The sequence below is a fragment of the Myiozetetes cayanensis genome, unplaced genomic scaffold (assembly GCF_022539395.1).
Source record: "Myiozetetes cayanensis isolate MyiCay16 unplaced genomic scaffold, myiCay2020 scf30, whole genome shotgun sequence".
Lineage (NCBI taxonomy): Eukaryota > Metazoa > Chordata > Aves > Passeriformes > Tyrannidae > Myiozetetes > Myiozetetes cayanensis.
In genome coordinates, this window is record NW_026087522.1 from 5015673 (window position 1) to 5020920 (window position 5248).

Below are 5248 nucleotides of genomic sequence, written 5' to 3' on the forward strand. Positions count from 1 at the left end.
TGAATGTGAATTCTGTTCCCTTGCACAGGTCACTCACAGCACTGACTCTTCCCCGTGACCCCCAGGAGCAGCTGTTCCCCTCCCAGTCTGCAGCTCTATTATTTAAGGGAAGGGAAGGAATGAAATTATGTGCTAGTCAGTCCTGTGCTGCACTTCTGCCTGAGACTGATTAACACAAAATTCAATTTCATGCTAATCATCCCCGGCCCTTGCTACACGTGTAGGAACAGGTCCTACAGTGCACAGAGAGCTGCAAAAGCCACTCTCTTTCAGAAATTATTGTGGAATTATTCACTGCAAGGCTCTGCTCAATCTCACCTGCACTGCTCTGCTCAGACACAGCCACTCTGACCAGAGGAGGAAGTCAATTCCCCCCCCATAACAGATGTTGTACAGAGGATGGATAACATGGATAACTCCCCATCAGGAACAGCCTGTCTTTCAACACACAGACTGATTGGTTGGGTGCCTAAATTCTGCAAAAGCAAAATCCAGGGCCATCCTCCTTGGTGACAAGCACAGCAGAGGCAGGCAGTGGGAAAGCCCTGCCAGCTAAAAGAGCTTGGAACTCCCAGGGGTGAGCTGAGTTTGGAACAGGGGGGATGGCTGGGTTTGCTGCAGGACAAGCAGTGTGTCAGCTGGGTGGCTGCAAACACTGCGAGGAACCGGGTCTGGGGGGGGCAATGTCTGGGGAAGAGCAGATCTGAAGTTCAACAGGGCTGAAGGAGGTTGTCAAAAAGAGTTTAAAAAGTAAGCACAGCACCCTCCAAGCCTGGTTACACTCGGGCTCAGGGACAGTGGTGAGGTTACTGGGAAGTTCAGGGGTGGGGAGGGAGTGTTGCTCTTCACAGGCCTGGCTGGGGAGGAAAGCAGGGAACAGAACACACAGCACGTGGCAGGCTGTGGCTGCTGAGCACTGACCAAACAAAACCTGCCTCCCTGCAGCCCCTGGCTGCTCCCTGTTCTCCCTCCTCAGAGGTTCTTGCAGTGGTTCATGCTTTTCCTTGCCTTGACTTCTCTTCTTTCAGCCAAGGGTTTGCAAGAGGGGACAGCACCATCCAGCTCCCAGCACCAAAACAACCTGGGCTGCCCAAGATCCTCCTCCTCCTCTCCCTTTTGAGCTGGAAAGGAACCTCCCACCCATCCCTGAAGGACACCAACCTCTGCCTGGGCATTTTGAGGAGCAGAAGCTGCTCTTCCATATCAGTTCTCTGGTCGGGCTCTGCTCCCAGGGAACAAGGGACAGGAGGAGAGGGAACGGCCTCCAGCTGTGCCAGGGAGGGGCAGGTTGGATATTGGGAAAATTGCTTCCTGGAAAGGGAAGAAGGACCACAGACAAAGTTCAGGACTCTTCCATGGCTGGTACCCAACATGCCCTCAGCAAGTCTTGGAATTGTGGGACTTCAGCCTCAGCCAAGGAAAAACCCAGAATACCCCTAAAGCCTTCTGCAAGTTGTCTTTAACTACAGGTACTTTTAAACTAGAGCCTGACAGATTATTCTAATTGTTCCTCTGGAAATACAAAATTAAACATGTGACACGTTTTTGGACAGGCAAAAGCATTCAAGGAATTATGAGCATGAATTCATTTGAACGTGATAATAAACAAAGACTTTTGCTTCACAGACAGCTGGAAAAAGCAAAATGCCCCTGGGAGGTCCCAGCAGCTGCTTTGTGCTGTGCCACCAGGATTCCTTGGAGAAGGCCTGACCATGGGAGTGTTTAACTCCTGTTTGTCACTCTGCACCAACAGCCATCCCGTGCTCTGCTTCTGCCCTGCCCGCCCCTGCACCCCAGTGAAGAGTGAAGGATGATTCTCCAATGATTTATTCAATGAAGATCACTCAGTTAATCAGATAAATCATTTAAGATGTTGTTTGCCAAGTTTTGCTGCTCACATTGCAAGAAAGAAGTCGAGCTGCTGAGACTGTTACAGACAAAAAGGTTGTGCTACAAAACAGCTTTGCCTCATCTTAAGACTATTATTTAGCAATTCCCACACCCAAACAGCTCCTACTGCCCAGGGAAAGGCCAGTACCAGAGACAAAATAGAGGTTTGCTCTCCAGCATCAAAACGGGGAGAAAATACATATATTTATCTTAAAGGTCGGTTCAGTCATTGAGTAGTTGCTTAGCAACACTTCCTAGCAACACCACTGCAGGAAAACCAGGGAGCACTCTCCTCCAAGTCAATTAGAAATGGTAATTTGGGTGGGAAGATCCCACTGCCTTCCAATTACAAACAACAATTCTTTCCTCATCACTATCCCCATTTATTAGAAGCCTTGTAAATTCACCCCTTGCTCCATTTTGCTCTGCTCTCTTTTCCTGTTCCTTCCCAGGTGACAAAACTTTATATCAACAGGAAGCCAACGCTGACAGGATTGGGAGCAACACCTAAAAGGATAAAACAACCCATTCATCTCCATCTCCAGATCAATGAGGGGCCTCTTCCCCCCTGCAAAAGAAGCTGCAGAGACACAGCTGGCTCTTCAGTCCCCTCAGATGTGGGACACTGTCAAAGGAAGAGTCCTACAGCAACCTGGAGTTCTGGCACTGAGGGTGTCATTGTGCTTCCCACTGCAGTAGCTGAACTCCTCTTCATCCCCTGAAGCACAAAACAATCAGGGGATGTGGTATTGCATCAGCAAACTACTCCACTTTTCTCCATACTCTGTAAGCAATAGCAGTAGATAAGAATGGTTGGGTTAAAAAAATAAAAAAAGTAATTAAAGTGCTTGGTAATTTCATGTAATTTAATGCAATGTGTTCCAAAATGAGATTTGAAAACTAACAAGCCAGGCAAATCCTTGAGATGGAAATGCTCACCTACTGAAAGCCTTTCATACTTGAATCTGTCAATCTCAGCAATGAAATTAAATGAAGAGAAAGAGCAAAGAAGGAAGTGATCCTGTGTGGGCTGGTGACTGATCAAGGCTTAAACAGTCTCATTCCCTGATGTCTCTAATATACAGTAATGACAAAAAATAGATTTCCTGCTGTCAAATGACCATAATTTTCTAGTTGTTTACTCTCTCTCGAGCCAAAAAGCTATCTCCTACTGAACTGCTTGCAAAAACTATTACATGCTTTCATTAGGGTTTTTCCTACATGCCCCCTCCTTTACATAACATGCCCCTAATTTGAGGGAGGCAGATCACAGAATTCCAGAATGGTTTGGGATGAAAGGGACCTTAAAGCTCATTTCATTCCAACACCCTTCTCGGGGCAGGGACATCTTCCACTAGACCAGGTTCCTCAAGGGTGTTTCCTTCAAAGTTTGAGGGAGATAATGTTCAATACAACATGCACAGACTTCACCCATAACCTTCCTTAAAAACTTGTAAAGCCACAAACTCACAAGATAAGGCAAGAGGGCAGGAAGAGAATAAGTTTTCCTCATCTGTGCCCCTGCCTTGGACAGGATCATGTGGAACCCCCACCATTCCCAAAAGGTGTTTACCCAATGTGCCCTTAGCAGCCACCAGAGATGAAGATGCTGCTCCCTCAAAAGACAAATCACTTCAGTGCCTCATTAACTTGGCCATTAACAGAAAAGCTTTGTCATGTTTTAAGTCATTTGACATTGCTCAAGACTCCCTTAAAAAAGTTAAAAATTAATTATTTGAAAAGATTTTGCATGGCCCACAGGACACCTGCCAAAACTTCTTTTCCTTTCAGAAGGAATACCTACTTTTCACAGTTTCCAAATCCCAGTGCACGTGTGCAATTGTGACCAGTCCCTTCCCCTTGGGGTACAGGTTGGGCTGGTGCTCAGGGCTATTTTCTGGCCATCATCCTCCAAAAGACACCCTCAGCTACCAGCACGAAGGCAGGGCTGCTTTGCAGGGGCTAGTTCAGCTGGGAAAACAAGGCAGGCACATCTGGAAGGATCCCACTTCAAGTTGAGAAATAACATTACAACTCCAGCAGCATCAGCTTTATAGGCACCATTAAGAGAAAGCTTATTAGCCTGTGAAGCTGCTGGTGTGGATCTGCAGCCCTGTGGCTGACTGGAGCTAAACTGCTTATTTCAGAAAGCCCACAGCAAAATTCTTCAATAGTAACACAAGGGGGGAACCACGACTGTGAGGTTTAATGTACAGCTTGTCACAGGGATTTGAACAGTCTCCACAGCCTTTAGCAAGGAAAAGGTTCCCTCCACTTGCCTGAGAGCAATATATTTGGTAATAAGGTAGATAATCAAAAAGCAGAGCTGCCTCCATGGCAAGCACGTTTGCATGGCTGATTGATGTGACAGCATCCCGGGAGCTGGGAGATGGATCTGCCCACTCCTTCCCTTTCAAGGAGGAATCCCAGGAGCACACTGAACCTCCAGAGCTGGTTTAGGAGGAACCAAACCAGAGCAGGTGAAATTCTGTGCCAGCAAAACCAGAAATGCACCAGGTGTGACAGATCCAAACAAAAGGGTTGGAGACAACTATTGCCATTCCTGGGTGGACACACAGGGAGGGAGGCAGGGATAAAGCAAGGGGCTTCTCTCTCCTTATCCCCCTCTCAGCCTCTCCAGGGCTCTGGGACTGGGCTGTGGGTCTGCTCCCCACTCCTCCCTTGCTGCTCACAGGGGGCTGCCCTGCAGCTCGGTGTTTCCAGCTCTCCATGAAGGAAGCAGCCCTTTTCCATAGGATCAATCCAAGGATGAACTGACACAGAGGGTTCCTTGCTCTATTTTGCCCAACCGAATATAAAGCAAAGCTCATTATGAAGGGTGAACAAGCAAACCACGTCCTTCCAGAACCACCAACACTCCCTGGACATGGATCCAAGCTCACCAGAATCCAGTGAAGTTCAGTGGTCAGAAGTTACTCTTCAATGCCATGATTTGGGATTATGCAAATTCTGTGTTAAGAGTGAAGGGAGCGATTTACAGCCTTTTAGCAACACTGCACTACTGAAACTGTCTTTGCTCAGCCCTCAAAAGGCCAGAGAAGACTTTTACAAAGAAATGAAAAGGTAAGATTTGAAACGCAATTTTAGAATTTAAATAAGAAAGTAGCGATTATGCCTTCAGCCCTTCAGGATAGAGACAAAAGCTTTGGTATAAAGCTATGCTGGAACCAGCCTAACTCAACTACATGAAAAAAAATAGAAAGGAAAATGGAAAAACCCAAAACAAACAAGTTCTCTGCATTAAAAGCATCATCGTGTTAACAGCCCAGAAATCCAAGACACCCTCCCTCACTGGAACAGGAAGGCAAGTGAAAAGGTCACTGGAGAACCTCTTTTA